Below are 16,527 nucleotides of genomic sequence, written 5' to 3' on the forward strand. Positions count from 1 at the left end.
TCTTCGAAATGCTTAATTGATTAAATGTAATATATGTCTGTATATATTAAAACAAAATTATACAAATACCAATTTTTTTAGCCTCTGAAACCCACGTAACCCCTTAATAAAACACATAATTAAGTTAAACTCAGCGACGATGCTAAAACTGGGACCTATTTAGGATCATTTGTACTATTAAAACGGTATTAAAATTTTCAATCCATTAATGATACTCTCTAAAATTATTGGAACTTTTCAAACTGAATGTGTGCTACGTTCTCACTTCTTCTTACAAGAAATATAGTTAAAACATTATTAGATCGACTATGGCAATTAACCCTCAGCGAAAGTCACTCAAACTAGTTTTCTTTCAACCGAGAGTGCAAAGAATAATGATTTATAAGGATATATAGTATTGATTATAAGGCAACTAAAGTCTATAATGTTAAAACACTCCAGCATATAGCTTACTATCTGTATCTGACCTCTTGCTGTTAAATAGTCACTTAAGTGAACAATAAGATTGAAAAAACTTCTACTTTCGTTTCTAAGCATAAAAAGTAAAATTTTATCTCTAAACCACTCAGTGAACTGAAATTGTTACAGCATCACCTCATGTGCCTTTTATTGCGCTAAAGCAAACGCAATTTTCAATGAAGCGCCATTCAATAAGCCGCAACGGCGCAATCAACAAATAATCTAATAGCGAATGGTGCTTAAGAAGCAAATGCAAAATAAAATACTGAATAGCGAAAGGAGAATTTCTAATAAATTTCACTCAGCCTGACTGAGCATAAATTATAAAGTTATCCTGCGATTGCACTCATAATTTTACATTTCCTTTGGATGTACAGATCCACATTGTCCCCTTTGACGAACGCCCAAGAATCGCTTTGTGATTTTATGCACATTTGACCTTTTTGCGGATCAGTGAATTTCCGAGCGCACAAGCACATCCAAACAATTATATATGCATGTGTATAAATATTATTAGACATTACTCACTTATGAGCGTTTTAAATTTCATACCTATACATAAGTATATATCGTATGTAAATGAATGAATGTCCTTTACTTGCTTACTTGATATAAGTATTAGTATATATGTGTGTGTGTGTGTTTTAGTTGGGATATGCAACCATTCATTAAATTCAAAGTGAATGCTTTGACAGCCACTGAAGTGTTAAAAGCCAGTAAAAAATTTATATACATACGTTATGTATTACTCGTTACTACTGAAAAACTGCAAGAGCTGTGTGAGTACATGTTTGTATAAAACAGTGGTCCTAAAGGTGGTTTTTAAACATTTCGTAAATTTATGTTTGATGAAGGGACTTAATTTACAATAATTTCGAAAATATTAATATACACAGAATTGAATTAAATTTTGATTATGACAACATTTCACACCAAATTCATTGACAAAGTCATTAACAAAGTTGGTCTATTTCACACAATTTAATTTTTTACAAAGTGATTTTGGACCACCCTATAACGCTATGTACGCTTGTTTGCAGTCAAGTTCACATGATTTCTTGGTTGACAAGTAAATTTGCTAGATTAAAATCCATTATACTTGAGCAAAGCGAAATTCAAGAGAATCACAATTACGATACAAATAAGTGGAAGTGATTTGAAATTGTTAAATAAATAGTGAAAGTCTGTATAGTGAAAAGTAAGTATTGAGACCCTTATGGAAAACACGATGTATGAATGACAAAAATGAAATAATATACCGAATTAATTGCACGCTGAAGTAATAAAAATTACAACGCAGTAAATTTATGACACAATTGTGTAAACAGACAGTTATTAGTATCTTTTCTAAGCAGCATTTGTTTGATATGAAGTCAAATTAAGTTTTGGCACATATACAATTTCAGTTTACATAACCAATTATATTTTGTTATAATTAAAAAGGTAAGAATTTTCGATACAATTCACTTCCTAATCCCTTCAGAATTCTTGTGGTGTAATAGCCTTTTAGCACAGCAAGTTTCATTTAATGTATCGAGAATCCAGTTTTACCCTTCGCACTGCGAGGTACTCCATTAACGATCAGCTATTATACATTTTTGTTTTTGCTGTTCATTTAATATTGTTAAGATTCATCAGCTGTTTATTATTTTATCAATAACAAACAGCCAAATTTACAGCGTGTACCACAACCCGTAGAGTTGCATTCTAGTTTCAACTCGATTTGTATTCGATTAAAAATTAATGTAGTGAAATAAGACTTTTCTTTATATGGTAAATCGATCTAAATCAGCACTTTTATCGAGCAAAGGTCAGTTAATAGATCAATTAACTCCTACGCGAATACGCTATAATGTTCAAAGAGTTCAATTCGCTGAGGCAAATAAAATATGAATGCTCAAATGTACCAATTCGAACAATCAGATTTTTTTAACAGTCAAAAAGGAGAGTTTGTTGTGCAATATAGTTGCATATAGAAAAAAAATTACTTGCATTCGATACCGACGAATTATCTGCATCTCTACAATCAAGGAATATGACCTACTCTTACTAATATTCATTTAAATTTTCTCAGACAAAACCTTGGATGTTTGATTTACCGATTTCTTTATCATAATTTTCGACACTCCCAACTGTACAACTGAACCAAGGCTGCAGGTATGTGCATATGTCTGACCACCTGAATAGTAACGAGTTATATACAGAAATGAAGAAACATAAAACACCACACAACGGTCATCAAAACCACTACGAATGGGCAAAGAGACAAATCACTTTCTAAACTGAAATTGCCCGAATACACGGGTCAAATTGAAAATCAGCAAAACCAGCAGGCAGTCATAAGCCGGTCATGAGTGCCACAACGAAAGAACAACTAACACTTGTTACATATACATCTATGTGGGTATATGGCGCTGAAAGGTCGGACAATGTGCGAATGGTTGAAATCACAGTGTTGCCATCCGCTCCCTGGGGATGTTTAAAAAATTAATATAAGATGAGCAACATTATGTTTCGAATGCGCATACAAACACAAAGGCACATAAAAAGCTGCCATATTTTGGGTCGCCATGCATGTATTTGTTGCTCTCTTTGCTTTAGGAATACTCGTATATACATACATACAAACACTGGCACCCTCAACCGCAGCTGATTGAGCTAGGTCGTGGGTGCGCTTTCCTATGCTTGCTGTCCTTCATGTCCTCAAGCTAGTTTGACCTTTTTTCGTAGACATACATATGCATATGAATGGATATAGACATTAGTGTACTCGTATGTGCTTACCACGTGGTGAACTATTAGTCATTGAACTGGTTTGAGAATAGAATTTGTAAGCATTACTATCGGCCCAGTATTATTGCGATTAATTTGCGGTTAATGTCGAGAAGGGTTTATAGATTATTTTAAAAATTATTTATAATATTTAACGTTGAACTTTTTACTTGATTCATGTTAGTAACTAATCTGCAAGTAAAACACAAACATTGGATATAACTGGAATCTACAACTTGATGATAAATAAAAGAGCATCTATTGAACATACATAGGTATGCCGGTTCCTGAGTATTATTTAAATAAGTATACAGATCATATGATTCATTTACAGGGCCATGTAGAAATAGTTCTAAAGATTATGTATATTAAAGAATAGTATTTTCCACGCAAATCTTCAATCGAGGAAAGGCGGTAGATAATACTTCGAAAAGCTCAGAGGAAGTGACCGAGCTGCTTTAAATTTGTCCGTAGAATGGAATATATCAATTTGTATTAGTCTCTTTGGTAAGCTTCTGAGGCATGAGAACAATATTAATACATAGTAGAACGATATAACTAATGTTTTAGGTAAAAAGGTAAGAAGCTCAGAGCTTTTTCTATTTATATTTACAAGCTTTGTGTTGGTCCTCTTTGGAATATATTTGAAATACAAACCTATAATCATACTAATTTATGTTGTTGGCTGGGTGACCGAAATTGTCGCCTTTCACGAGTCTACAATAGATGTGTATTTATGTGTGCGGAGCAGTATATAACATTTGACAAGTTTCCTCTATACTGTGCTGGCTTGCCTTGGGCGCTTTACGCCTGAGTGGTAAGTACTGAGCATTGCAGAAAGTGTTGTGCATTAACCCACAAACACACACACGCAAGTAGTTTTCCGTTCGTTCATGCATGGGCAGTGTGTAAAGAAAACCATAAAAAGGAGTAGCTGAAAAGTCTAATAAATTCGTAACATTTTCTCGGGGCATTTCTCTGTCGCTCACTCTTTTGGTGCCTTTCTCTAGAATTTCTATTCTATCATAATTTTGCTTCTTCAATAATAAATACCGGTTATGTATATATGACAGTATATATAGTCTTATACATAAATCTTGGCTTGCTGTAATTTTCTCAAATATTTTGCTTGCAATTGTGTGTTGAGCTACAAACCGTCTTCACCTTGTGTACAGTGGCTGTTACCTCGCCTCGAGGTTTTCGTGCTGGCATATGTATGCAAGCTTTTCTTATAATTTTTTTTTTCTCAGCTCACGCTTCTAGCGGTCATAGCAAACACATTATTTGTAACTTGTCCTCCCATCAGTCGGTTGCTTTCTTCTTCAATGTCTTCTTGGTAAGCGTGTGTTTTTTGCTGATGCCAGTTTTCTTTCTCCTTTTGCAGTTAACCTCCGGTCAATTTGTCATGGCATAAATAATGTGCATAATTCCATATATTCAGCTATCTAACATCTGTTTTCTTTGCATTGAAGAGAAAGTATTAAAATATGTGATGAAGATGAAGAAGCGTAGATGTGATGTAAAGAGTTCTTCTTCTTGAAGACTTTAAATTTTAGATTATGCAATAAATTTCGAAATTTGCTTGCTTTAAATTCGTATAGGCTTCTTACATTATTTATGATATATTCAAAAGTCTGTCTAACCAGCACTCACACATAAATAAAATGTCTCACACTCCTTAAACACAAACGTTTGCTCAACACCTTCAATTCCATTTTACCCGAATCGTATGCCAAGTTTTCGGTTTGCTACACACTCTCTCTTTACCGCTGCGAGCATTATTATATACTCGTTCGCCATTTGCGAAGCAACTAGGGCGACCCCAATTCATCTTATATTTTAAAGCACTGATTGCTGCAAAGGTCCCGTCGCACGGCAGCCACAAATTGCCGAACATTTCCACCACAAAGTGCTTACACACATACGTACGCACATGGGTTAACATTTGCATCTCCTTTGCGTGGCAGTGCTGTGTGACAAATTGCCACATTTCAATTCATTATTGCTGCCACAAAACGTTTCTGATTTCCCGCGTTGAGTCGGTCGCTCGCCTCAAAAGCACTCATAATTAAATTCAATAATAACAAGCTGTTAACTCAAATGATAGTATGGTTTATCAGATGATGAGGTTCCTGGGCGGCTTGTCGCTACAGCTAACATATATGGGGTTCCCATTCAAGCTTCAACTGTAGGCAGGTAGCTAAAGCAATTTTTGCTGAATATAAATAATTGTACCAATGAATTTCAATTGCGATATCAACACATATGATACCTTGCTCTCATTATCCAATGCAATATTAAAAGTTTGAAATAATTTATGAATTATTTGGAGCAATATTTTCCGTGGAATCTCGTTTCAAAACTAATTTTTGCTTGTTATGAATAAATAACTTTCGTAAACTAGTCAATGTTTTAATTAGTAAATATTCATGCATAACTGTTTTTCACTTTTTCTGTTTTAATCGATAACGTGTTTCGCAGATTCCATTTCAAACAACTGTTTTCATTTGCAATTGATTTAAACCCGCAGTCAACATGAGAAATTTAATTTATATTAAAATGAGAAACGCTGTGCTTTAATATGTAGTCAATTTGCATTCGGTAGCAGAAAATTGCAAATAATTTTTCAAAATTAAATAATCCCAATACAATACATTTATATTATTCTCAATGTCATAACTTTATCAATTAAAATTTTTCTACTTCAGTACGTGAATATTTCATTATCACAACAAAATTGCTCTGCAGATGCTTAAAAGCGATCTTTGTTTCGTTACATAGTTTATATTGCGTAACACAATTATCAATTTTTATACTGACAAAACAAATGTTGCTAAAGAGAGTATTATAGTTTTGTTCACATAACGGTTGTTTGTAACACCCAAAACTAAACGAGTTAGATATAGGGTTATATATACCAAAGTGATCATGGTGAAGAGTGGAGTTCAAATCCGTTCAAATCCGTTCAAACCGTCCGTCCGTCCGTCCGTCTGTGCAAGCTGTAACTTGAGTAAAAATTAATATATCTTGATGAAACTTGGCACACATATTTCTTGGCACCATAGGAAGGTTGCTTTCGAAAATGAGCAAAATCGGACCACTTCCACGCCCACAAAATGGCGACAACCGAAAACACATAAAGAGCCATAACTAAGCCATAAATAAAGCTATGGAAATAAAATTTGGTATGGAGGATCGCACTATGAAGCGGCATATATGGATGTAATTTTTTTGGGGAAGTGGGCGTGGCCCCGCCCCCTACTAAGTTTTTTGTACATATCTCGCAAACCAATAGAGCTATATAAACCAAACTTTCTGCAGTCGTTTTTTTTACTTTATATATTGTAATGTAAACGATGCAGATCGTCTTCAAAGTTCTGGTATATAGGAAGTAAGTGTGGTTGTGAAGCGATTTGGCCACAACATTTCATTGGGATGTAAGGAAACTATTGCAAACCAAGTTTCATTGAAATCGGTTCAGTAGTTCCTGAGATATGGTTTTTGACCCAAAAGTGGGCAACGCCAAGCCCATTTTCCATTTTGTAAAAAAATCTGAGTGCAGCTTCCATCTGCCATTTGTTATGTGAAATTTAGTGTTTCTGACGTTTTTCGTTAGTGAGTTAACCCACTTTTAGTAATTTTCAACCTAACATTTGTATGGGAGGTGGGCGTGGTTATTATCCGATTTCTTTCAGTTTCGGACTATATTAAGAAGTGGCTAAAAAAACGACTGCGGAAAATTTAGTTTATATAGCTCTATTGGTATATGTATGTACAAAAAACCTATTTGGGGCGGGGCCACGCCCACCTCCCCAAAAAATATTACATCCAAATATGCCCCTTCATAGAGCGATCCTTCACACCAAATTTTATTTCCATAGCTTTATTTATGACTTAGTTATAACATTTTATGTGTTTTCGGTTTACGCCATTTTGTGGGCGTGGCAGTGGTCCGATTTTGCTCATTTTCGAAAGCAACAACCGTTATGTGAACAAAACTATAATAAACTTTGTTGCAAGAGTATAAAAAAAAATTTATTGAACATAGGATATTTTTATGAAATTTCATGGAATAGTTTAATATTGAATAAAAGTCTGATTTTAATTTAGAAATTTTGGTTTCAATTGGTGATTTTAGATTTATTAGAATAATTTCAAATAAATTGGAACATTGGCCTAGGAATAATAGGTCTATATTATGTACATTGATGCATTTTTCCCATATAAGCGACTATAATGAAATTTTCTTAATGTCTATAGGTAGGTAGGAAGAGTGGATGGCAGATGACTCACCTAGGCCTCTAGGAGGCCCATTATGAATCCACCGGGACATGAATCCGCTTACACTAGAATGTCTTCGCGGCTTTTATGAAGTTGAGCAACTCAGTAGACGGCAAGGCCTTTGTTCCAATCAGGCCACATTTGCCTGCTAGTTAAACAAGACATAGGCACCGGGATTCAGCCAATCTATGACCTGCTTATCAATTAAGTGTCTGCAAGTGGCCAACGGCATGTTTACCCCCTTACTGTGATCCAGTTATAATATCTTTATAATATCTTTATAATATCTATAACTCTGATGTTTCTTTCTAGTTGCATATCAGACAAGAAAAGCCATATTTTTATAATAAGCACTTGTTCAATTGGGATGGAATCATATGTAGAAGTTCACGTAATTGAGGAAAGTTTCTGAGGAGGATGGAGTCATATGTAGAAGTTCACGTAAGTGAGGAAAGTTTCTGACTGTCATTTACTTGGGAGTGGCCAGGATCGATTCTTTTGCATCTGGCTCAAGTAGCTCACGACTTTCGGTGTTAGACCAAGTATCCTCTGGGTAGCCAACAGACATCCGGTTGGAGGCAAACTAAAATGAGAAGGCGAATCCCGCTTATGCGGTTGTACGTAGGGCTTGGAACCCACCACATAAAAACGAATAACCAATGAACAGGAAGCAACAGTCTCGGATAAGAAACCCAATTTTGATGACGACCTCTGCAAACGTATGAAGGACTATGATTTAAGGGCATGCACCTGTAATGTCCGGACCCTTAATTGGGAAGGTGCCTCTGCCCAGCTGGTGGTGGGAGAGAGACTCCGTCGTCGAGTCCTGGCATTCACTCCGGTGGATGAACGTCTAGCCACAATCCGCATCAAAGCGAGGTTCTTCAACATATCGCTTATTTGCGCCCACGCCCCAACCAAAACTGATATGCCTTTTGTTATTAATATCCTAACCATGCCAATTTGTGCATTTGCTTGTAGAATTTTTATTTTGGATTTCGATGTTTACTTTGTACATGTTTTGTATATTGGTCGCCATAAATAAATATGTGTGTAGGTCGGTTATCACTTTCGTGTTTTTTCTTAAACGAATTTCAGGAGGCTTTAATTTTATTCCATTTGCGATTAAATTCATATTATTATTTTATTGGTCTCTTATTTGAAGTGAATAGACAACAAATTGTTTGCGTTTTGAGACATACATACATTCCATTGCTTTGGTGTATACTGATGAAAGAAAAATCCTATGTTTCGTAGGAATTCTTGGCAAACTAAAGGGATGTGGTTCAATACTATAATTATGCAAATTGTTTAAAATTAATGAAATATCCCATGGTGTAAATGATAAGACTGGCTCTTGACGTCTGTATCATATACCTTAGTTACGTGATTTAAGAAATCCATGAGTGTAAAATCATACTTTTTGTTCGCCTTCATACGATATAGGGACTCTTTTAAAATTTTTCTTCGATAGTAAAATTTAAAATTTTTTACATATAATGTCCTGGTCGAATAGTTAGATTTATGGAAGGAAATTCGTATGAAATTTTACTCCAAAACGCCATTATCAATTCAAGAGACCGAGTTATGAAGATCTTCGAGTTATAGGAGATCGAGTAATGGGAGTTCAACAGTATAATATTCTCCTCTACTGATAATTACAAAAACAAATGTTCAACACAGTGTTGCAATGAGCTCATAACTGTCAAATATTTATGACACACAATGCTATTTTCGTCACCACTACTCAGAAATGCGAAGCTCACTTCTATACATTTCGCTTTCTAACACCTCTGCTATGCTTTATAGAATGCATCTACAAAAAACAAAAGCAGCACTAAGCATAACGGATCCATGGCAACTCGCTATAAATTTTGATAATTTTGTGTGTTTTACTTTGCCGTAAAAGCGGCAGCTGCAGAACACCAAGCATTATAGTTGTCAAAAAGTAAAAATAAAGACACACAAATGCACTAAAATATGAAGCATTTAAACAAAGTGTCGCATCAAAACTAACAAATCGGTCGAATTACGGCAGCTGTAAACCGCTGTAAACCCTGGCACAATGTATCCACATGCCAACGTGTACTAAATTCACGTGGATATAAATTTCACTACACTTTTTGCGCACTCGCCTTTGTCTAATTCGCCATTTTGGCGCAAACAAAACTCGCAAAACACTCTCAACACTTGTTGTTGTTGTTGTATGGTTTGCGCGCCCTTTGCAACAACGTGCTTTGTTTACGATTCGCACTCAACCGTTAGCGTCGATGCTTTATTACGGCACCTGAGCGCATTGCCGCTTTGTCGTTGTCGTTGTCGTTGGGTCGCCGTTTTGTTGGCGCACATTCACCAAAATTTGCGCAAATTCGTTGAACAAATTTACGCAAGCACGACAACAATAAGAGCGTAATTACAGAAATGTTGCAATATTCAGCGAATTTGCTGCGACACAAATGTGTGTGAAATGTGAATGAGATGTTGTTGTTGTTGTTGTTGGTTATGTCGCCCACTTTCACCGACTAAGTGCAAGGCTTGGCAAGTTTTGTTGGGCAATTAAATGCCTGCTGCCGTTGCATGCCACACCACCATTTCGGTTGGTTGTTGCACACTTTTGGGCGCCGTAAAATAAAAATTCCATGAATTTGTGCAAATGCAATTAAAAAATCGTAAACTTCAGCAAGCGCCATAACCGTTCACTGTAGTCACTGTTCAAGCGCCTGTGGGTATGCAATGCATTCGTCGTTTACACTTTCGTTTGTGTGTGTGAGAGAGAGTTTATTATGAATGTGAGCGCTTATTTATATTTCGATGTGCAGTGCATTAGTGTGGTTTTATCGTAAAATATTAAATGCTCTTGTCATCATTCTGCAGCACTGCTCTCAGCTGTGGCGATATAACAGTTAAAAAATCCAATTAACTTTGTTGCCGAAAAATAGGCTATAAATCGTGTGAAAGGCTTGAAATAAGAAGGTTTAGAGTACTTTAGTCGGTGAGCAGTAAGTGGAAGGGTTACACTTTTTAATAACTTATAAACAGAAAAACGCCAATCTTGCCGTTATAAATTATTAAGCTTTATCAACATTATTTTGATTAGAAAAAAGGTCACTGGGAGAAACAATAAACATATGGAATTTCAAGTATCGAAAGTACTACTTGTGTTGTTGTTAGATATATGTACGTGTTTTATACAATAGCTGCGGTCAACACCAATAACTCAATTTGGTCCTATTGAACTAGAAACTCTTATAAAACCAAAGGTTCGCTCTTTTAGAAACTATCACAATATATTTATGCTCGTCTATAACTAGGAGGTCTGTACATTAAAGATATTAGAGAAAATCTAATACTCGGTTTCCTTAACACATTTACAGACCATTGAACAGCTGCCAGTTAAAATATTTTATGCAAAATAATTTCGGCCGTGTTTTCTATGGTTTGCAAGAATAACAGATCAGTCGGAAATGGTTTACCAGACTATAGATCAAGCTTTTGATCGTGCCGATACTGACTGCTTCGAAGTTAAACCCTGCAATTTTATACAGTACAAAACGCTTTGAAGATATATCGCTGCAAAGTGATATTATTCACGAAAAAATATACGGATTGCGCAAATGAGGAAGAAGAATTTTCGTTTAATGTTAAGTAAGAAATTGTTGATATTGATATGGATCACTAGAGCTTAACACCATTGAATTATCTGGACATCCTGGCAATTTTAAGGGGTCGACTAACTTAACCAGTAGTTAATGTAGTGAATCATATCATATTTATTTATTCAAAAATCGCTCTCGGTTCTGTTAAACAACAATTAACAAAAAGTAAAAAGCCTCAACTGTGCTGGTTTGGGTTGTGATTGAAAAAAAAAACATACAAATAATTGTTTCAATAATATAAACATAATAATATATAATAGATCTCAAGACAACTTAAGGAGCAACTTAAATCTCAAATAAATCGGTGAGTATATTGCATTAAGGAGCTATACCAGAGTGACATTTTCAAAAACTCATTTTTTTTGCTTATTCAATAGTTTTCACTTTCAAAAATTACCTGTGTAAGCCGTAAGGTCGTATCTTGAATAGTTTTTCAATGTCAGCGTTCTAAAATGCGACAAATCGCAGGTATAACCTGCTAAAGTCGAAACTTTAAACGCGTTTTTCTCGAAACGACTTTTATCAACAATGCTGACATCATAACTCAACGAGAAATTGACCGATCGAAATTAAAATTGAGTATTCTTGAATATATTTTCTATACAATGACTCTTCTTGATTTGTTAGAATTTGTGAATTTGGCATTAAAAAGCGACATTTTTTCACTTAAAAAACGATTTTTATTAGCACTACGTCATTTTGTTCATTACTTATATTTTTCAATAATCGTAGTTCATTGTATAGGAAATACCTTCAACTATAATAACATATTTGAAAATTTTTGTTTCAGCTACTCATTCGGCCAGAATCATGTCAGCATTTGGGGAACTTTTATTGACATCTCCGAAGATATACTCCGTTATTTTTCAATATTTTTGTAAAAACAAATCCTAAAATAAGGTAAGTACCAGTACTTACTTTAAAAAAATTCACGAAAATCGCCTAATTTTTCATGGGTTACACTTGTAGTAAAATAGCCCCTTGATATAACACCTGATTAAAGGATTCAGAATTGATTGGTGTCATCTAGATGTAAAATTTCTAGTAACATGTTCTAATAGTTTCGAGATTTGGTTACATTGTTAGTTCTGGAGATATTCTGACTTCAAAACGTTGACTTTACGAATAGAAATTTAAAAAATTATTACAAATATATTGGTAAAATCTAAAAGAAATGACACGGGTCATTCATAAGACAACGTTCTACCTTTTCATAGATAAGCTTTACAAATGATTGTAAATAAACATATCTAACTATTCGCCGCAAACCATCTGCAGACACAAAATTTCATTTTAATTCGGGTTACTTTTAGCACTTGTTTATTTGCAAGCTATAAGCTTCTTTTTATCAATAAAAAGCTAAAAAACATCTAAATATGTAAGTGAAATAAAAATCGGCAGCTGGCCACACATTCAAATCGAGCAAGTCAAGAGAGGCAGGTGCCTCAGAATATGCAGACTATAAAATTTTCAACTTAAAAGATTAAAGGCTGCCCAAAGCGCTTGAGGCGGCAAAGGCTAATAACGCAACGCCAAATATCAGCGAAAAACATAAAAAGCAGAGCGATACTTTTTTTTTATTATAATCAACTTGGTGCACTTTCTCATAAAAGTGTCTGCGACTCTCAGCTCAGCTTAATCAAATACAAATGCTGTTTATGCGCCGAAAAGTATGCTTTACGCTTTTCGGATAAAGTGCGTAATCATGCGCAACCAGCAGTAAGTGGTTCGGTGGCAATCCTTTTGATTAGTGGCATGTGTTTTTATTAACACACACGCACAAACAGACGTGGAGGAATATATTACCAAACACACACATACTATCAAACGTGTATATACGTGAGCTCATCGACGGCTGATAACGCGAATGAGGCGCGACTGTGTGCAGCTGCGTTCATGGAAGCTCGCGACCGCAGCTGTGCGCCGTGCCCTCACGTAAGTGATTGGCAGCCTATGCTCGTAAAATCTAAATTCAATTTAACAAATTTTTGCGGAAGCATTGCGGCGTGACGACTGCAAAATGGTGAAGCGCGGCGTGTGTGTGTGTATGGCACGATATTTAATGTATTGCATATTTTTCTAGGCCAACTGTGTGTTTTTTGTTTCTTTCTACTTCACTGCAGTGCAAAGCTCAACTTAATTGCAGTTTTTTTTAGCTTTTCTGTTGGCACGCCCGATGTGCGGTCCAGCCGCTGTGCGAATATCACTCTTTGAGTAGCACAAATACCAGTTAGTTGCTGCAGCAAATGCTCACAGATTTCCAAGTATTCGATGATAGTTGAATCAATTTCGAGCAATTAAAAGTTTTCAGCATACACTCCCATCTCTCTTTGCTATTCTCTGCTAGCTTTTGCACACAATTCCGTCAGCAAAGTGAAACAAGTGTAAAGCGGAGACAGCTGTAGAGCAAGTTTTTCTTGCCGGTCGTGCAGGAAAAGATGATTACAACTAAGATCTCATTAATTGCGGTTGCTGTACTTTACAGTTACTTTTCGTAAAGTTGATTTTGAAATTGGTATTAATGAAATCGATGCTGCAAAATTGTAATATCAAACTTACCTTATTTCCAATGCGAACTTTGTGTATCTGCAAGAGAGAAAGATATTCATTAGACAAATTTTAAAAGTGTTCCTTTAAAGCTAAGCTTTTTTTATTTAACACTTCTATAGTTGGAAAAAATGAGAGAGATCTTTTAGCTATAATTTATGTAATTATATTACACTTTACAAGACTCGGCTGTGTATTGGACTAAACTAAAAAATTGAGTCATAAGTAAAAAAAAAGTATTCTTCGATTTTCGAAGTTAACCTCCAAAATCGAAATATCAGGTTTCGAAGTGCCAAAAAGTAATTTACAAAATATGCAGATATTAATACAGGATATAGTTACTGAAAATCTAAAATATGGATTTAATCTATATTTTTTTCTTATTTCAATGATATATACAACTTTTCGGCCAAGCTTATATGACAGAAGCTATAAAGGATACAGTATTTTTCGATAATTTGTTTTCCGCAGATCTAACTTCGAAAATCGAAAAATACAGTCGTTTTACTACTTATGACTCAATCTCCGGAAAAATTTAGTTTGATCCCATACCAATTATATTTAATATATAAATAAATTTGGCTATGTTCGTCAATCCGAATAAAAATCCAATCTTGATTATTACATATGAGACATTTACTTCCACATCAGAGCGGCAATACTCGCGCATGTGCCTGGTTGCATCGAAAGATAAGCTAAGATAAGATAAGGACACTCTAGACACACTATTATCACATTGGGAGCTCGCCAAATGCTCGTCAACAACCAGCATTATGTGAAAGATTTAAAGCGCTTTGTCGAAACGTAAGGGTATTTTTGAAACAGTAGGAAACAAAGACCTGCGTACACAGTCTTATCTTAATTTTTTTATATCTCGACCTAGATACCAACGAGAGTTATTATTTCCATATTTTCCAAAGTTTTCGAAAACATTTCTGTAGTACGACCTGTTGATGCAAAATGGACCTCAGTATTGGTGATTTCTTTGACAAGAAATTCTCTTTAGGACTGGCAGAAGGAAATTTATTTAGGGACGAAATCTGAAATAAGGCGTACGATGGGAATGGTCACACCGTTTAAAAATTTTGTAACGGAGCTGGGCATTTTGCTTGTACTTTCCAACTATGCATCCCACTCCTTCAGCCATTCAGGAAAATAATATGATCCGATATTTACATGAAACCAGACTTGGACGCCCTACAAAGGATACTTTGTCCATATACGTCTTTCCGATCGGAGATTAGCCACAAAACTGAAACTCGACTAACTATAAAAACATATGTACACCTGTTTTAATACCTGAAAACTGAGGTCTTACACAAATTAAGAAGAAACACAATTCCTCTCCACAATCAAATTGAATTCTGTGGACGAGAAATTTCATATTTTTCCTCATATGAACGAAACCATATTTACCAATTTTAGAAATTGCAATATTTTGGGAAGCAAAATAAACGTTGCTTTAATATTAAATGAATTTGCATGCTTACAAGCATACCAAAATACATATTTCCAGCTTGCTGACATGTTCTTTCGCATGCAATAAAAACGGAGAACACGAAAAGAGCAATTCAAAAATAAAATACTAATTTCGTATTCCAATTGAATTTCACACACCCATGCCAAGTGTTTGACTGAGTGATTGTGGTAACCAGGAAGTGTGTGCTTCGTCATGATAACGAAAGGATGGCATAAATATGCAAAGGAAGGAGCACTCACGCACACCTCCAGCGGTGGGAGAATTGTTTCGACACACTTGTTTGTCAAACTATGAATTCTGCTGTCAGGCAAAGAATGTTTATGTCACTCATAAATGAGTGACAGTTACAAGACTGCTGTTTAGTCGCTACACTTCGATGTCTCCCTCGCCATTTATTTCCCCCCACTCAAACTACTCGCTATTTTTTGATGGCTTTGCTGATTATGTTCCTATTGGTCTGTTGGTCTGCTGGTCTGCTGGTTTACACCTACTACTATTTTACTCCGGCCAAACTGCGTGATAACTTTGTGTCAGTGGGCAACTTGCGAACAGAGCATATACTGCTTGTGGGAGTATACTAAAGTGAGAAGTTCTCACGCTAGCTACACTTGTCTTTTACAATTGATTTAGTAATAACCAGTCCTCAGTGTAGCGTGTGGAAAAAACGTTGATTATTTAGGTGCCAGTAAAGAAAAATTTGGACAGTGCTGTGATAAATGAGTACGCACGCTGTCGTTTAACAAATTGAAATCGAGCAAACAGGAATAGAAAGTTGTTAGCTTTGTGGCTAGTGAAATTACAATAATTCAAGTGAGAGCAACAAATCAGAGAGCTTCTTAAACAGAAAGCATGATATCGCGTCCATTTAATATGTACTCAAAATTTTAATAATTAATTGTTTTAAGAAAAATACTATTGCATGAAATAATGTTAAACTATTGTATATTGTGCTAGAAAAATACACTTCTAACTACGACTGACCACTGCTTTGCTTTTGTCACTATCTTAATATTCTCTAGAGCTATGTTCTCTCTTAAAAGTAATTATATTTAATTGAGAGCAAAAAGTTTCTTATAAAATTCAAAGCAAATTATCATGTGTACTTGATATGATGACATATTACATTAAAATGCCCTTTGCTTATACCAGTTTATTGTATTTATACCAGTTGTCTGTTCGATGCACCACTATCCCGTTTCCAGCGTAATAGAGATATTTGCTTCGCTATAGATTTTAGTAAATTGAAAATTTGAGTCACATATATCAACTGACTAAAGTTAGCTACCTTGTAATGTATTTACTAATGAAGCTTAAGTCTAAGCTTACTCATAC

General features: G+C 35.1%; 1 protein-coding gene across 1 annotated transcript in view; it reads right to left on the reverse strand.

The window, feature by feature from the left end:
* LOC105212868 (toll-like receptor 6) overlaps positions 1 to 16,527 on the reverse strand; it is a 176,575-nt gene that overhangs the window by 95,030 nt on the left and 65,018 nt on the right. Inside the window, exon 3 of the mRNA XM_011185192.3 lies at positions 13,728 to 13,754. The gene's annotated coding sequence lies outside the window, so the exon portion shown is untranslated. The remainder of the gene's footprint in view (positions 1 to 13,727; positions 13,755 to 16,527) is intronic.

The sequence above is a fragment of the Zeugodacus cucurbitae genome, chromosome 3, assembly GCF_028554725.1.
Source record: "Zeugodacus cucurbitae isolate PBARC_wt_2022May chromosome 3, idZeuCucr1.2, whole genome shotgun sequence".
In the NCBI taxonomy this organism is placed as follows: Eukaryota; Metazoa; Arthropoda; class Insecta; order Diptera; family Tephritidae; genus Zeugodacus; species Zeugodacus cucurbitae.